The sequence below is a fragment of the Triticum urartu genome, chromosome 7A, assembly GCF_056163025.1.
Source record: "Triticum urartu cultivar PI428250 chromosome 7A, HENAU_Tu73, whole genome shotgun sequence".
Taxonomy (NCBI): domain Eukaryota; kingdom Viridiplantae; phylum Streptophyta; class Magnoliopsida; order Poales; family Poaceae; genus Triticum; species Triticum urartu.
In genome coordinates, this window is record NC_141879.1 from 623,559,002 (window position 1) to 623,578,364 (window position 19,363).

Consider the following 19,363-nt stretch of genomic DNA (forward strand, 5'->3'; position numbering starts at 1 on the left):
AACTCACGCCACCTGGAACACCATAGCGTAATGGTGTGTCCGAACGTCATAACTGTACTTTATTAGATATGGTGCAATCTATGATGTCTCTTACCGATTTATCACTGTCGTTTTGGGGTTATGCATTAGAGACAACTGCATTCACATTAAATAGGGAACCATCTAAATCCGTTGAGACGACACTGTATGAACTATGGTTTGGCAAGAAACCAAAGTTGTCGTTTCTTAAAGTTTGGGGTTGCGATGCTTATGTGAAATTTTTTCAAACTGATAAGCTCGAACCCAAATCGGAGAAGTGCGTCTTCATAGGATACTCAAAAGAAACGGTTCGGTACACCTTCTATCACAGATCCGAAGGCAAAAAAATTTGTTGCTAAGAATGGATCCTTTCTAGAGAAGGAGTTTCTCTCGAAAGAAGTGAGTGGGAGGAAAGTAGAACTTGATGAGGTAATTGTACCTTCTCCCGAATTGGAAAGTAGTTCATCACAGAAATCAGTTCCAGTGATTCCTACACCAATTAGTGAGGAAGCTAATGATGATGATCATGAAACTTCAGATCAAGTTACTACCGAACCTCGTAGGTCCGCACGAGAGTGGTATGGTAATCCTATTCTAGAAGTCATGTTACTAGACCATGACGAACCTACAAACTATGAGGAAGCGATGATGAGCCCAAATTTCATGAAATGGCTTGAGGCCATGAAATCTGAGATGGGATCCATGTATGAGAACAAAGTATGGACTTTGATTGACTTGCCCGATGATCGGTGAGCCATTGAGAATAAATGGATCTTCAAGAGGAAGACGGACGCTGATAGTAGTGTTACTATCTACAAAGCTCGAATTGTTGCAAAAGGTTTTCGACAAGTTCAAGGTGTTGACTACGATGAGATTTTCTCACTCGTATCAATGCTTAAAAGTCTGTCCGAATCATGTTAGCAGTTGCCGCATTTTATGAAATCTGGCAAATGGATGTCAAAACTGCATTCCTTAATGGATTTCTTAAAAAAGAGTTGTATATGATGCAACCAGAAGGTTTTGTCGATCCTAAAGGTGCTAACAAAGTGTGCAAGCTCCAGCGATCCATTTATGGACTGGTGCAAGCATCTTGGAGTTGGAATATACACTTTGATAGTGTGATCAAAGCATATGGCTTTATACAGACTTGCGGTGAAGCCTGTATTTACTAGAAAGTGAGTGGGAGCACTACAACATTTATGATAAATATATGTGAATGACATATTGTTGATCGGAAATAATGTAGAAATTTTCTCGAAAGCATAAAGGAGTGTTTGAAAGGAGTTTTTCATAGGAAGACCTCGGTGAAGCTACTTACATATTGAGCATCAAGATCTATAGAGATAGAACAAGACGCTTGATAAGTTTTTTCAATGAGTACATACCTTGATAATATTTTGATGTAGTTCAAAATGGAACAGTCAAATAAGGAGTTCTTGCCTGTGTTGCAAGGTGTGAAGTTGAGTAAAGACTCAAAACCCGACCATGACAGGAAATAGAAAGAGAATGAAAAGTCATTCCCTATGCCTCAGTCATAGGTTCTATAAAGTATGCTATGTTGTGTATCAGACCTATTGTGTACCTCACCATGAGTTTGGCAAGAGGGTACAATAGTGATCCAGGAGTGGATCACTGGACAACGGTCAAAATTTTCCTTAGTGGAATAAGGAAATGTTTCTCGGTTATGGAGGTGACAAAGAGTTCGTCGTAAAGAGTTACGTCGATGCAAAGCTTTGACACTGATCTGGATGACTCTAAGTCTCGATCTAGATACATATTGAAAGTGGGAGCAATTAGCTAGAGTAGCTCTGCAGAGTATTATAGACATAGAAATTTGCAAAATACACACGGATCTGAATGTTGCAGACCCGCAGACTAAACTTCTCTCACAAGCAAAACAAGATCACTCTTTGGGTGTTAATCACATAGCGACGCGAACTAGATTATTGACTCTAGTAAACCCTTTGGGTATTAGTCACATCAAGATGTGAACTAATCACATAAAGATGTGAACTATTGGTGTGAAGTCACATGACGATGTGAACTAGATTATTGACTCTAGTGCAAGTGGGAGACTGAAAAAATATGCCCTAGAGGCAATAATAAAGTTGTTATTTATATTTCCTTATATCATGATAAATGTTTATTATTCATGCTAGAATTGTATTAACGGGAAACTTAGTACATGTGTGAATACATAGACAAACAGAGTGTCCCTAGTATGCCTCTACTAAGACTACCTCGTTAATCAAAGATGGTTAAGTTTCCTAGCCATAGACATGTGTTGTCATTTGATGAACGGGGTCACATCAGTAGAGAATAATGTGATGGACAAGACCCATCCGTTAGCTTAGCACTATGATCGTTTAGTTTATTGCTATTGCTTTCTTCATGACTTATACATGTTCCTATGACTATGAGATTATGCATCTCCCGAATACCAGAGGAACACTTAGTGTGCTATCAAACGTCACAATGTAACTGGGTGATTATAAAGATGATCTACATGTGTCTCTAATGGTGTTTGTTGAGTTGGCATAGATCGAGATTAGGATTTGTCACACCGATTGTCGGAGAGGTATCTCTGGGCCCTCTCGGTAATGCACATCACTATAAACCTTGCAAGCAATGTGACTAATGAATTAGTTACGGGATGATGCATTACGGAACGAGTAAAGAGACTTGCCGATAATGAGATTGAACTAGGTATTGAGATACCGACGATCGAATCTCGGGCAAGTATGATACATCCATTTTGCATCATGCTTTTATATCGAGATTTATTGCATTATGGGCTGTTATTACACGTTATGTCACAATACTTATACCTATTCTCTCTTATTTTACAAGGTTTACATGAAGAGGGAGAATGCCGGCAGCTGAAATTCTAGGCTGGAAAAGGAGCAAATATTAGAGACCTATTCTGCACAGCTCCAATAGTCCTGAAACTTCACGGAAGTCATTTTTGAAATTAATAAAAAATACCGAGCGAAGAAAATACGAGAGGGGGGCCACCCACCATCCACGAGGGTGGGGGCGCGCCCCCTGCCTCATGGGCCTCCTGGTGGCCCTCTGATGCCCATCTTTGGCTATATGGAGTCTTTCGTCGAGGAAAAATTCATAAGCAAGCTTTTGGGACGAAACTCCGCTGCCACGAGGCGAAGCCTTGGCGGAACCAATCTAGGGCTCCGTCGGAACTGTTCTGCTGGGGAAACTTCCCTTCAGGAGGGGGAAATCATCGTCATCGTCATCACCAATGATCCTCTCATCGGGAGGGGGGCAATCTCCATCAACATCTTCACCAGCACCGAGGGAGTCCTGGATTAGGGGGTGTTCGGATAGCCGGACCATACCTTCGGCCGGACTCCTGGACTATGAAGATACAAGATTGAAGACTTCGTCCCGTGTCCGGAAGGGACTTTCCTTGGCGTGGAAGGCAAGCTTGGCGATACGGATATGTAGATCTCCTACCATTGTAACCGACTTTGTGTAACCCTAACCCTCTCCGGTGTCTATATAAACCGGAGGGTTTTAGTCCGTAGGACAACATACACAACAACAATCATACCATAGGCTAGCTTCTAGGGTTTAGCCTCTCCGATCTCGTGGTAGATCTACTCTTGTACTACCCATATCATCAATATTAATCAAGCAGGACATAGGGTTTTACCTCCATCGAGAGGGCCCGGACCTGGGTAAAACTTCGTGTCCCTTACCTCCTGTTACCATCCGGCCTAGACGCACAGTTCGGGACCCCCTACCCGAGATCCGCCGGTTTTGACACCGACATTGGTGCTTTCATTGAGAGTTCCTCTGTGTCGTCGCCGTCAGGCTTGATGGCTCCTACGATCATCAACGGCGATGCAGTCTAGGATGAAACCTTCCTCCCCGGACAGATCTTCGTCTTCAGCGGCTTCGCACTGCGGGCCAATTCACTTGGCCATCTGGAGCAGATCGAAAGCTATGCCCCTGGCCGTCAGGTCAGATTTGGAAGTTTAAACTACACGGCTTACATCCGCGGGGACTTGATCTTCGACGGATTCGAACCACTGCCGAGCGCGCCGCACTGTCACGACGAGCATGATCTAGCTCTGCCGCCGAACAGTGCCCTGGAGGCCGCACCCGCATCGGCTTCGACCCTTAATTCGGAGCCAATTGCGCCGATCGAGGATGGGTGGTTGGACGCCGCCTCGGGGGCTGCGATCCCAACGGCGTTCGAGCCGAACACCAGCCCCGCACTCTGCGAGACTCGTGACTCCGAGGAGCCGGACTCCTCTTCGGACTCCGAACCATTCGCGCCTCTGCCGGTCGAATCCGATCGGGCGCCGATCATGGAGTTTACTGCCGCGGACATCTTTCAGCACTCGCCCTTTGGCGATATTATAAAATCACTAAAGTCTCTCTCTTTATCAGGAGAGCCCTGGCCGGACTACGGTCAGCGAGATTGGGATGCGGACGATGAAGAAATTCAAAGCCCACCCACCACCCACTTTGTAGCCACTATCGACGATTTAACCGACATGCTCGACTTCGACTCCGAAGACATCGACGGTATGGACGCCGATGAAGGAGACGGTGAAGAACCAGCGCCTATTGGGCCCTGGAACTCCACCTCGTCATATGACGTATACATGATGGACGCGCCAAAAGATGACGACGAGGAGCGGAAGGACGCACCAAAGGCTTGTTTCCTCGAAAAGCAGTCAAAGCGGCGACGCAAGCGCCGCCCCAAATCCCGCCTCGACAGAAATAGCGATCACACAGACCCAGCACTGGAGCAGGGCGAACCGCTGCCGGACAACGGCAATCCGGATAATAAAACCGAACAAACAAATCCTATCAAGGATAATGGTCCGGACGACATAACGCCGGACAGACACCCGGAGCAGCAGACTGCCCGTAAAAGGCTTGTTGCCACCGCGAGGAGTCTAAAAAAGCAGAAGCAAAGGCTCAAGGCCGCGCAAGACACACTCCAAATCAGATGGAGTAAAATACTCAACACTGCAGCAAGGTACGGCGACAATCGCCCCTCCAAGAGCTACCCAAAGCGGAAGCTGCTACCCGAATTCGATGAGGCCTCAGAACCCCCACAACCAAATATCAAAGCAGCCACCTGGTCGGATAGACGACCCCTCTACCAACATAGAGCGGCATACAACGCCGCTCACAATACAATACGCGACCCATGCGAGGGCTCGCACCCAAAGGACGGCGCAACAAGATCCATCTATGGACCACGCAAGCGCGCCCCAGCATACAATGCAACACAACAAACATCCGAACAACGCGGTACACCCAGCTACAGGGGTGCCGCACACCCCCTATGTTTCACCAATGAGGTGCTGGACCACGAATTTCCAGAGGGATTCAAGCCCGTAAACATAGAGGCATACGACGGAACAACAAACCCTGGGGTCTGGATTGAGGACTACATCCTTCATATCCATATGGCTCGAGGAGATGATCTCCACGCCATCAAGTACCTACCCCTCAAGCTCAAAGGGCCAACTCGTCACTGGCTCAAAGGCCTCCCCGAAAGCTCCATTGGAAGTTGGGAAGATCTCGAAGACGCCTTTCGGGCAAATTTTCAAGGGACTTATGTCCGACCTCCGGATGCGGACGATTTGAGTCATATAACTCAACAGCCCGGAGACTCAGCCCGAAAGCTTTGGAACAGGTTTCTTACTAAAAAGAACCAGATTGTCGACTGTCCGGACGCCGAAGCCTTGGTAGCTTTCAAGCATAGCGTCCGTGACGAATGGCTCGCCAGACACCTCGGCCAAAATAAGCCGAGAACGATGGCCGCATTAACAAATCTCATGACTCGCTTTTGCGCGGGTGAGGACAGCTGGCTAGCCAGATGCAGCACCAGCAACCCCAGTACATCTGAAGTTAGAGATGGAAACGGGAAATCACGGCGCAACAGCAATAACAACGCCAGAATAAAGTACACAGCACGAAGGGCACACCAGTAAATGCCGGATTCAAAAGCTCTCGGCCAGGTCAAAAGCCGCCCCCTAAAGGCACCAGGGATGAATTGTCCAGCCTCAACAAAATTCTGGACCAAGTATGTCAGATTCATAGTACCCCTGGTAAACCTGCTAATCATACCCACAGAGAATGTTGGGTCTTCAAGCAGTCCGGCAAGCTCAACGCCGTACACAAGGGGGAGGATACACCAAGTGAAAACGAGGACGAGCCCCCCAAGCAAGACACAGGGGAACAAAAGAAATTTCCACCAGAAGTCAAAACAGTAAACGTGTTACACGTAATCAAGGGAAAAAACAACGCGGCACTCCCAGGAAAATATACCCAAGTGCCTGTCACCACGAAGTCCTGCCACTGGTCATCTCAACCGATCACTTTCGACCATCGCGATTACTCAGCAAGTATCCGACACGCAGGATGGGCTGCCCTGGTATTAGACCCAGTAATTGGCGGATATCACTTCACAAGAGTCTTGGTGGACGGCGACAGTAGCCTAAACCTAATATATCAGGATACAATCCGCGGGATGGGGTTAGACCCAACACAAAGTCGCCATAGCAATACTACCTTTAAAGGAGTAACGCCAGGCCCAGGGGCTCGTTGTACGGGCTCCCTCCTACTACAAGTTATATTCGGCTCCCCCGATAACTTCCGTCGCGAGAATTTAACTTTCCACATCGCTCCATTTCAAAGTGGCTATCAAGCACTGCTCGGACGCGAAGCTTTCGCTCGCTTTAATGCAATACCACACTACGCCTCCCTCACACTCAAGATGCCCGGTCCACGTGGCATCATTACAATGCACGGAAATATCAAGCGATCTCTGCGTGCCGAAGAGAGTGAGGCTGCCTTGGCAGCCGCACACTAAAGGCGCCCCGACAAGCGAAAGCATCCAATAGGTCGTCAAGACCTCAGATACAACTAATCGAGTTCGGCGCCGCTACTTATACCGAATAAATGGTCACACCCCTATTTGTCAATACAAGGGGCTCAACACGCGCAGACGAGTGGCAATTTCTTCTCATCTTGAATTATACATGATTTATTTAACAAACTATCTTTTTGCACGACAACATTTTCACCTAAATTCCTCTCTTTTACAGACGATCATCGTGCTACACCCGTCCAGGATACGGCACAACGGAGACACAGGCGCAGACGTGCAGCAGGGACCCGCTCCAAGGATTCTTTTTAGATTAAGACCCTGCGTAAACCTTTTTTACTGTCTCTTGTTGATACATATCCACCGTTGTGAAGGATGCTGACGTCTTGGCATGTGGCCACGCCAGAACAATGCACGTACCTGGACACAAGGGGCTTCTTACAAAGGCCATTATTTAGGCCCGGTTTATACCACAAAGACCGAATACCTTAGGGAGTGTTCGGCGTCGCGAGTTTGGCCCTATATGCATCAGCTCCGAATCATTGTCTTTGGTCAAATGTTGGGTTTGCCCGGCTCCTGTGTTTTGGTGCCTTACGTTCCGCTTTACCGGCTAAGGTAGCACCAGGAGAACTACTGCGATTGTGCCCTGGTTCATCCGGACGAGCACCTCAGTAGAGAAAGCCGAAAACTGACTGTCATGATATAGCGTGAGACTGGCCAACCACTCGATGACCTATTGGAATGTTAGAATTCCTCTGCCTTAAAGAAGGGCCGTTTTTCGGCCAGGCATGTACGCACCCCGGGATCGGGAAAGTGCAGAGCCACCAGGGGCTATTTAGTAGCCCCACTGTCAAACTCCTATGGCTAAGTGAAAGTGCTAAAGCATTATAGTCCGGTTGCCTCGCTCGCTCCGCTATCACCTCCTTAATAGGACCAAGACATTGGGTTAAGTGTGAACGCGTGTTTTTGCGAGCACCTCCACATTATATGCGTGAGGGTTGAAGCCGACGGCTGCAATCTTTCAGGTTATACACATGTATACATAAACGGCCGCCCAGGAGGCATCATATTACTTTCAGGCAAAAGTATAAACATAGCCTTATAAAAATTTATAAAAGCATTTCGCTTACAATGAGATTACATATCACTCAAACATAATATTTTTTGAGCACTGGGTCTCTATCAAACGAGCACCCTCAAGAACTTCTTCAAAGTAGTGCTCAGCAGCCCTTCGACCTATGGCCGAATCTCGCGCTGCAACAGTGGTAGCATCCATCTCAGCCCAGTATGCTTTAACACGGGCAAAGGCCATCTGTGCGCCCTCTATGCACGCCGACCTCTTCATCGCATTAATGCGCGGCACCACGTCAAGTACTGCTGCACCAAGCTGAAATGGCTGTTCGATTTTGACCTTTCCAGCCATAGCTGATCCACAACAGACCTCATGGAGAGTCCTGACAACCTATTTAGTTTGGCCCATTCGGCTAATTGGTCAGTCAATGAAAGCGGACGCTCGGGAGAATGGAATTGTCTCCAAAACAGCTGGTCTACTTCACGGTCCGTCTGACCCTGGAAATACTTGGCCGCATCAGCAGCGCTCGCCGCCAAATCCATATATACATCCTCTGAACTCCACAACCGATCCAGAGGGGCATACCGTGGATCTCCGAACTTCCTCCGCAACATAAAGGATTTCCCAGCTACAATATCCCCGGCTTCCCGCAGCTCCTCCTTCTTTGCCCTCATAGCAGAGCGGAGGTCCTTTTTCGTCGCAGCAGCCTTCTCAAGGTTCGATGCCTTCGCTTGGTTTTCCTTTTCAAGAACCCGGCAACGGTCGGCGGTGGCTTTTAATTCTATGGCCATCTTGGCCATCTTGTCTCGGCTCTCGCCATGCGCGGCCCTCTCGGCTTGCAACTCTTCGGCCGCCTTCAAAGCAGCCGCATTACCCAACCTCGCTTGTTCCTTGGCTCGGGCAAGTTCTGCCCGCAAGGCTTCAACAGTGGCAGCTCCATCTGCAGTCACAACATATTAAAGATACTGGCATCATGCTGCTCTTCCTATGTGGCGTTTACCAGATAATGACACTTACCCTGTGCCTCGTCAAGACTTTTGTTAACAAGCTCGATGTTGGCGTCTGCCGCATCCAACTGCCGTTCTAAATGGGCAAACTCGCTAGTCCGGCTAGCCACCGGAGCTTCCATCACCTGCACATAGAGGCAGTATGGTTATTACCTGGGAATATGATTCTCTGTTCGTCGTCGTTTCCGACGACAACCAGAGCCTCAGGGGCTACTATGTACACAGGGCACACCTAGCATGTGCAGGACTATCATACATTCTTTTACGTACCTCAAAGCCTGTCAGTAGACTCATAAAAGCTTCATGCAATCCGCTTTCGGCGGACGATATTCTCTCCATCACCGTATTCATCAGCACACGGTGTTCATCTGAGATGGCCGCTCGCCCCACCATCTCCCTCAGAACATCCGATCGCACACTAGACGGTGCCGGACTCTTTTGTCTGCTCTCTTTGGGAGCCGGACACTGGCAGCTTCGGGGGTCAATGGGATTATCTTCTGGCCTCACCGGACTCGGAGAGGCCCTCCGCGACGACACTTCAGGGTCGCCCGCTTCCGGAGCGGAGGAGTCCGGAGGAGGCGTTTCGCTCTCCATCATCTCTGGAAGAAGATCCCCCGAAGACGAGCTCATTTGAGAGGGGCTAAGGCCTGAACTGCAAAGACATATGCGGTGGTTATTTTCTCAGAAGAAAAAGATGGCATATCTGTACTATTAAAGTATTTCGGGTCACTTACGACTCGCGGGAGAATTGATCCCCCCGTGGACTTTGTGCGGCAACAGCGCCCCCCAAGGTAGGACCCTCTGTGGGAGACTTCTTCTCCCGTTTGGAAGCTTCGGCTTCCGAATCCCCGGGCGCAGTCCTTTTCCTTTTCTGGTCGTCTTCCTTCATGAAGACGCTTGCTCCCTCGGTTAGAATGGGCAGCATTGGGGGCCCGCGTCCGCCCGCATTATCCTCCACAGTATCTTCCTTCAGGGGCTCCGGGCAAGGTGCGGTCTGGAGGATCTTTTCCAATACCGGATTTTCCAAACCCTCAGGGAGGGGGGCCGAACACCGAACCAACTTCGCCTTTGTTAGCCAGTCCTGGTCAAAAAGCGAACTCTCAGAAATAACTTCGTAACAAAGGAGAGACAATATGTTCGGCCGAAAGATGCCTTACCTGTTCGGCTGCGCGGTTACTACTTAGGCCCACGTCCTTGGTGATTTTCGGACACTCCACCTGAGGTCCGAAGAATGACTTGTACATCTCCTCGTGCGTCAGGCCGAGAAAATTTTGAATGACACGCGGTCCCTCGGGATTGAACTCCCACAGGCGAAGAGGCCAGCATTTGCAAGGCTGGACTTGACGAACCAGCATAACTTGTATTACTGCAACCAAACTGAAATCTCCATTGAAGAGATCTCGAATGCGGCTTTGCAGTATAGGCACGTCCTTGGCTGGACCCCAGCTCAGACCTCTGCTGATCCATGACATCAGTTGTGGTGGAGGGCCCGAGCGGAAAACAGGGGTGACCACCCACTTGGCACTTCGAGGAGCCGTGATGTAGAACCACTCCTGTTGCCACAATTCAGACACCTCTGGGATGGAACCTTTGGGCCACGGAGCTCCCGTCATCTTGCGTATTGAGGCACCTCCACACGCTGCATGTTGCCCCTCGATCATCTTAGGCTTTACTTCAAAGGTCTTGAGCCATAGGACAAAGTGAGGGGTAACCCGGAGGAAGGCCTCGCACACGACAATGAATGTCGTGATATGAAGAAAGGAGTCCGGAGCTAGATCGTGGAAGTCTAGCCCGTAATAAAACATCAAACCCCTGACGAAAGGATCCAGAGCAAGGCCTAGACCTCGTAGGAAGTGGGAAACGAACACGAGTAGGGACGGCCTGCCCTCGGGGAGGCAGCCGATGCAAGATCTCGGCGGTCAGATATCTGGCCTCCCTCAACATTTTGATGTCTTCCTCCGTGACGGAGGAAGGCACCCATCGGCCTTGAAGGCTAGATCCGGACATGACTGAAGGTTCGGAGCACCTGACCTGAACTTTGGGCGTTTGAGCTTGAGGTGGGGGAAGGATTCGATTGAGCACGGAAGGGAAAAATAAAAGCCTTGTCCCTTTATAAAGAGGGTGAATATCAAGCGTCCTCTCCGTGTCCGTTTGGACTTGCCTATAATCTAGGAGTCCTAGAAGCGGTTGGGTTACCCACGCCCGTATTGATGAGAATCCCGGAATAAGGGGACACGATCTCTGCTTTAACAAGACGTGCCAAGGAAACCGCCTCGCATGACGCGCTGAGGTGGGATAATAAAACGACTCGGATAAAGGCTTGGCCGTGTTGTGTTACACTATGGAATACGTCAGCAGATTAGATTTGTGTAAATATTATTCTCTCTATGGCAATATGTGGAAACTTATTTTGCAGAGCCGGACACTATCTTTGTATTCAAAATCTTCTATGAAGTACTTGGAGGAGGAACCCGCCTTGCAATGCCGAAGACAATCTGCGCGCCGGACTCGTCGTCATTGAAGCCTGATTCAGGGGCTACTGAGGGAGTCCTGGATTAGGGGGTGTTCGGATAGCCGGACTATACCTTCGGTCGGACTCCTGGACTATGAAGATACAAGATTGAAGACTTCGTCCCGTGTCCGGAAGGGACTTTCCTTGGCGTGGAAGGCAAGCTTGGCGATACAGATATGTAGATCTCCTACCATTGTAACCGACTTTGTGTAACCCTAACCCTCTCCGGTGTCTATATAAACCGGAGGGTTTTAGTCCGTAGGACAACATACACAACAACAATCATACCATAGGCTAGCTTCTAGGGTTTAGCCTCTCCGATCTCGTGGTAGATCTACTCTTGTACTACCCATATCATCAATATTAATCAAGCAGGACGTAGGGTTTTACCTCCATCGAGAGGGCCCGAACCTGGGTAAAACTTCGTGTCCCTTGCCTCCTGTTACCATCCGGCCTAGACGCACAGTTCGGGACCCCCTACCCGAGATCCGCCGGTTTTGACACCGACAAGCACCATCTCATCTCAAACCCTAGTTCATCTCTTGTATCCAATCTTTGTCTCCAAACCTCAGATTGGTACCTATGGGTTGCTAGTAGTGTTGATTACTCCTTGTAGTTGATGCTCGTTGGTTTATTCGGTGGAAGATCATATGTTCAGATCCTTAATGCATATTAAAACCCTCTGATTATGAACATGAATATTATTTGTGAGTAGTTACGTTTGTTCCTGAGGACATGGGGGAAGTCTTGCTATAAGTAGTCATGTGAATTTGGTATTCGTTCGATATTTTGATGAGATGTATGGTGTCTTTCCTCTAGTGGTGTTATGTGAACATCGACTACATGACACTTCACCATTGTTTGGGCCTAGAGGAAGGCTTTGGGAAGTAATAAGTAGATGATGGGTTGCTAGAGTGACAGAAGCTTAAACCCTAGTTTATGCGTTGCTTCGTAAGGGGCTGATTTGGATCCATCTGTTTAATGCTATGGTTAGGTTTACCTCAATACTTCTTTTGTAGTTGTGGATGATTGCAATAGGGGTTAATCATAAGTGGGATGCTTGTCCAAGGAAGGGAAGTACCCAAGCACCGGTCCACCCACATATCAAATTATCAAAGTACCGAACGCAAATCATATGAGCGTGATGAAAACTAGCTTGACGATAATTCCCATGTGTCCTTGGGAGCGCTTTTCTCTATATAAGAGTTTGTCCAGGCTTATCCTTTGCTACAAAAAGGATTGGGCCATCTTGCTGCACCTTATTTACTTTTATTGCTTGTTACCCATTGCCAATTACCTTATCACAAAACTATCTATTACCGATAATTTCAGTGCTTGCAGAGAATACCTTACTGAAAACCGCTTGTCATTTCCTTCTGCTCCTCGTTGGGTTCGACACTCTTACTTATCAAAAGGACTACGATAGATCCCCAACACTTGTGGGTCATCAAAGTAACATACTAATGACAAAGGGAACAACGTATGTTGTTATGCGGTTTGACCGATAAAAATCTTCGTAGAATATGTAGGAACCAATATGAGCATCCAAGTTACGCTATTGGTTATTGACCGGAGATGAGTCTCGGTCATGTCTACATAGTTCTCGAACCCGTAGGGTCCGCATGCTTAACGTTTGGTGATGATCGGTATTATGAGTTTATGTGTTTTGATGTACCGAAGGTAGTTCAGAGTCCCGGATATGATCACGGACATGACGAGAAGTCTCGGAATGGTCGAGACATAAAGATCGATATATTGGAAGGCTATGTTTGTACATCGGAATGGTTCCGGGTGAGTTCGGGCATTTATCGGAGTACCGGGGGTTACCGGAACCCCCCCGGGGAGTCAATGGGCCTTAATGGGCCCTAGTGGAGAAACAGGGCAGGAAGCAAGGTGTGGGGCGCGCCCCCCTAGGCCCAAACCGAATTGGTTTAGGGTTTGGGGGGCCGGCCCCCTCTTTCCTTTTCCCCTCCTCCTCTTTCCTCCTCCTAGTAGGAATAGGAAAAAGGGGGGGCGAAACCTACTTGGAGTAGGATTGCCCCTCCTTGGCGCGTGCCTCCTCCTAGGCCGGCCTCTTCCTCCCTCCCTCCTTTATATACGTGGGGAGGGGGCACCCCATAGACACACAAGTTGATTGTTTAGCCGTGTGCGGTGACCCCCTCCACAGAATTCCACCTTGGTCATATCGTTGTAGAGCTTAGGCGAAGCCCTGCGTCGATAACTTCATCATCACCGTCATCATGCCGTCGCGCTGGTGAAGCTCTCCCTCGACACACAGCTGTATCTAGAGTTCATGGGACGTCAGCGAGCTGAATGTGTGCAGATCGCGGAGGTGTCATACCTTCAGTGCTAGGATCGATCGGATCATAAAGACATACGACTACATCAACCGCGTTGTCATAACGCTTCCGCTTACGGTCTATGAGGGTACGTGGACAACACTCTTCCCTCTCGTTGCTATGCATCACCTAGATGGATCTTGCGTGTGCGTAGGATTTTTTTGAAATTACTGCGTTCCCCAACATATATTCCTTCTTCAGAAGAGTTACTCAAATAATAATGATTGCCCATGTGTGTTTATTAAGAAATCTAAGAATGGATTTTGCATTATTCTGTGTATGTGGATGATCTGAATATAACTGGGACTACACAAGAAATACATGTGGCAAGTAATCATCTTAAGACAGAGTTTGAGATGAAAGATCTGGGTAAGACTAAATTTTGTTTGGGATTACAACTTGAACATCTTCCTTCGGGAATACTTGTTCATTAGTCTGCTTATATCCAAAAGATTCTTGAAAAATTTAATATGGATAAAGCATATCCATCGAAAACACCAATGATTGTTAGATCTCTTGATAGAGATAAAGACCCATTTAGACCTAAGGGTGATGATGAAGAGGTATTAGGACCCGAGTTTCCTTACCTTAGTGTTGTTGGAGCACTAATGTATCTAGGAAACTGCACAAGGCCTGATATATCATTTGCAGTAAATTTATTGGCTAGATTCAGTGCATCACCAACAAAGAGGCATTGGGTTGGTGTGAAGAACTTTTTCAGATATCTTCAAGGCACCAAAGATCTTGGTTTGTTCTATCACAAAAATCAAGATAAGATCATGGTGGGATATTGTGATGCTGGATACCTATCTGATCCCCATAATGCCAGATCACAGACTGGTTTTGTCTTCTTGAGTTGAGATATGACCTTTTCTTGGAACTCGAGAAAACAAACTCTAGTGGCTACGTCCATGAATCATTCTGAAATTATTGCTTTGTTTGAAGCATCACGTGAATGTGAATGATAAACTTTATTGAAAGTTCAAGTGGGATTGGATCATTAGAGTCACCAACCATTATATATGAAGATAATGGTGCATGTATTACACAGATGCAAACAGATTATATAAAGAGCAATATTGTAAAGCATATTTCTTCTAAATTATTTTATCCCCATGAGTTACAGGAAACTGGGGAGATAAATATTCTGCAAATGAAGTCATGTGATAATCTTGCTGATTTATTTACAAAGTCATTACCAAGTTTTTTATTTGAGAAGTACATCAATGGAATTGGTATGAAACGACTTCGGGACTTGCAAAGTTCAGGGGGAGTGTATCCTTGAATGATCATCTGTTTCTGATCCTCGGATCTTTGATATTGCACTCTTTTCCTTTATAAGTTTTTTCCTGAATGGTTTTTTATGAAAGGTTTTTAATGAGGCAATAGTAATACAGGCATTGTGATATGTTTGTTTCTCCTTATTGCTCACTAGGTTTTGGGAGGAGTTTTTAATGGCATATTATACATATCTCCTTATATTTTTCCTACAGTGTTTTTGGAGGAGACTAATCATGATGTTGATGATGATGTTTACAACAATAATTGAAGCAGAGATTATGAAGAGTGTTAGGATTAATTACTTACTTTAATTAATTAGAATCTCTGTTTGTGGAACCGACAGCCGATTTCTTCCCGAACGATCGCGTCCTAATATAACGGAAGCGTCGTTCAGATCCTGCCTCTTGTAAACGTCGCGCCTGTGCGACGCATCTCTTCGAGAGATATAAATCTGTACATCATCGACATCAATCAACAGTGAATTGTTACTGTTCATCGCACTGTTTCTTTACACCAGGTTTGATTTGCCCAAATTTCATATTTTTTGAATTGTTTTGGTATTTTTACGTTTAATATTCGTATGGGGGTGTGGAGCGCCCCGGAGCTCCTGTATATTTTCCTAATGGACCTCCTCTATACTATATACCCATTGATCTTATTCGAGAACATTCTGTGAAACGGTCTCCTTGTTAAGAAGTACTCATAAGGCACTACCAACAGATGAATTAGTTCCTTTTTATTGTTTGTATCTTCTCCTGATCGGTTTGTATTGGTTTTAGCGGTTTGTTCAAAGTGTGAAATGGTAGGGAGGTCCTGCGGTGGTAAGGAAGTCGTGCGGTCTGAAATACTACAGGATACGACCAAGGCAGGGAGCAAGCAGACAGCGTGATGGAGCATAGTGCATATACCCCACCTAAATAAACACGCCGGGTACACCCAACCCAATTATACGTCTCCCTTGTCCAGAGTTCATGAATCGGACAAGATTGCAGGCACCCTCTTCTTGAGTCTATCACTGCGCCACGTACAACAATTAAGCTCCGTCATGGGCACTTGGTAGATCGGCGCCCAGGCATACAAGCACGCGACACTCGAGTAGAAAGGTAAGAAAAATACAGCAGTACAATAGCTCTGGAAAAGGAGGCAGAAGAATGAAATGCATCATGGCAATCTTGTTTCGAAAAGTAAATAAAAATGCATCATGGCAATTGTTTGCCTACGGTACAGAACAAAATTCAGACCGCCTCATGTCAGCACGAGCTTGCTGTTAGTGATCACACACAGTTCCTGGACGACGGAAAAGATAAGGCCTTCTCGTCCGAGACGAGAAACACCAGTGGCCTGTCAAATGCCATCAGTGTAGCGTCCTGTGTAACAACTAACACGAGCCTAACAGGACGTTGATCGGTCTCGTCCTGATCCGAACGCCTAACAGGACATGCAGCTAGCTGGGATGAGTCTGGGACGGATTATTACGAGCCCCTATCCATTCCTTTGTCGCGCTAGTGCTCTTCTAGGCAGCGGCCGTGCCCTGTGACTTCTTTGTCACGTTGCATGCATCTACAGCAGCGTAGTTCCATCGACCGATTGACAGGGCAAAGTTATACTATCAGCGAATCCCTCAAAAATAAATAAAGCTATATCAGTGAATAACAACTGCTGGCTTGGCTTGTCAAGCCTCAAGACTAGTTCAGCACACAGTACACGTACCAGCCAAGATCGAACAATCCAGCCAAGCTGTTGCAAAGTGGAACAGAGAGCAGCAAACACATGAAGAAGAACAAAACGAAGCATATATTACAGTACACACGAGCTGAACGTGAGCGTGACAAGGAGCAAACACAAGAAAGAATCTACCACCGCCTACATTTCACATTATCCCCCACACCAGTCCTTATTTATCATACACCCATCTTCCCTGTCTCCGGTCATCTTCCTCCGGCGATCGGCGTACACACGGACGGTCCAACCCTAGCTGCTGGGTGGACCTTGGGATTACATGGAGCACTCGGCAGGGACGCCCTTGGCGACGCGCTTGGGGTCCGTGCAGTAGTTGTAGATCATGTAGTTGCTCTGCACCCACCGCATCCGTTGCTGCCGCGTCAGGTCCAGCTCCTGGTTGTACCACTCACCCGCCGCGCCGGTGCCGGGGACGACCTCCGTGTCAACGCTGGCACGGTAGCGCGGCCGGCCGCCCGCGGTTACCACGCACGCGTCGGCCTTGAAGCCGAGGTAGGAGGCGGAGAACGGGGTGTGGGACCAATCCGTCTTGACGCGGCCGCCCTGCGTGGCCCAGTCGTCGGCGTTCCGGAGGCTGGAGTAGAGGCGCAGGGGCTGGTTCTTGGGGAAGGCGGTCAGCCATTTGAGCCGGTTATGAAAAAATCAGGAGTGAAAACAAGGTCTTCAGAGCAGGGAATGGTACATGTTGAAGCATATATCTCGATGGTTACAGGGAGCTCCTCAGAGGAGGATTCAGAGACAGATGACCAGTCCTATATCCCACCTGAGGTGTATGCTCTAAGTTGCAATGTTTATATTTCTCATATCATGCATATGGTATATTGCATTGCTTAGTTTAGACATCACATGTACAATATTGAATTCCATCTGCTTAGTTTAGAGATCATACATGCGAGTGCCAGCTGCTTAGTATATGAATCAATTATGTCAATTATATCATGTCATCCTATATATTTAGACAACATTTGTGTGAATTATTTCATTCCAACCTATGTTAGAAAGACATCATATAGTTTTGTCATGTCATCATGTTTAGATATTCATCACATGTTGAATTATGTCATTATATCATGTTAAGTTATCCATAATATATCTGAAACTGTGGCATACTATCCTGTTTAGTTAGGCATTGATGTAGACACAGACCTAGGGTAGGGTAATAGGCCTGACCTATATGACCCACCTAAGGTCTTGTCCTAAGAACTAAGGAGTTCAAGAGTCAGAAGTAGAGGACCAACAAAGGTGTCGAAGCGAAGTCCACTCGACCTATCAATCACTCGGAGACCTCTCTTACTCAGGTCACTCGACCACCAAACCACTCGACATATCAGAAGACCTAAAGCCACTCCGCGCAGCAACGGTCAAGCATTCATTCGCATACTTAATGCTCATTTGTAGCACCTTAATACAGGTGTTACCTGTAACGCCTCCTCTTAATGTATATTGAACCCTGTGTAACAGAGGGGAGCTGGGGTCCTGGCGTATTCTATAAGCCACCCCCCCTCCTCTGGGACAAGGGTTCGCACCCCCTGTAACTCACACACGTATAATTCAGTCGACTGCCTCCGGGCTCCAAGACGTAGGGCTGTTACTTCCTCCGAGAAGGGCCTGAACTCGTAAACCTTGTGTGTACAACTCCTCCATAGCTAAGATCTTGCCTCTCCATTCCTACCCCCATATTCTACTGTCAGACTTAGAACCACGACAGTTGGCGCCCCACCTTGAGGCAGGTGTCCTAGCGACTTGTTGGAAAAGTTGCGATTTTTCCGATCCCCTTCATCATGGTTTCAGGCGGAGTTTTGGTGGAGGGCCGCGAGATCCGTCTCGGCGCGCTCACGTTCATCACCGACGACTCCGCTTGGCTTCAGGAGGCTTCGCTCGACGTCAACGTGCTCCCTGTCCGCGGGGCAATGCACTTTCGCGCGTGCGTCCGCGGCGTCCTCTTGCGGCAGCCGTCGACCCAGTATCGGTCGGCCCCTGTGTCGTCCTCCCTCCCTGTTTCCCGCCGCGCAAGCGCTCCGGTCGGTCGAGACTTCAGCGGTGGATGAGACACGCAGTGGCTCGCCAGTCAGCCACCCCCCAAGTCGCGGCGATCGAGCCCGACGAATCTCTCTACAGCCTGTTCGACCTGTCGACTGGCTCCGCAGAGACTGCATCCGAGTGCGACAACAGTGATCCAGCGGCAGAGGTTCTGATGGTCGATGAACCACGCAGTCCTCCCGGCTTTCCCCGCACCAACGGAGGCGACGGCGGAGGCGGTCCGTTGCATACTCATGAAGAGTATCTCCCCGAGCCCCTTACTTCGCTGCATAGAGAAGAACTTCACCGTCGGAACATGGATGCGCTGCACACTCCTATCGTTGGAGAAACCCCCTAGGCCCGTGCCTGAGAGGACGCGCGCTTGGCCAACTGGGCTGAGCGCACTCGACTGGAGAACCTCCAGTGAGCACTCGACGAGCGTGCGCGACAACGGATTCCAACATCCAGTCGACGTCAGCTCTTTCCGCCACCGACTCAGGTATA

General features: G+C 47.9%; 1 pseudogene; it reads right to left on the bottom strand.

Annotated features, from left to right (window-relative positions):
* Positions 1–17,095: 17,095 nt before the first annotated feature.
* LOC125519170 (putative xyloglucan endotransglucosylase/hydrolase protein 23 pseudogene) lies at positions 17,096–17,482 on the bottom strand (annotated as a pseudogene).
* Between the last annotated feature and the right edge of the window lie 1,881 nt (positions 17,483–19,363).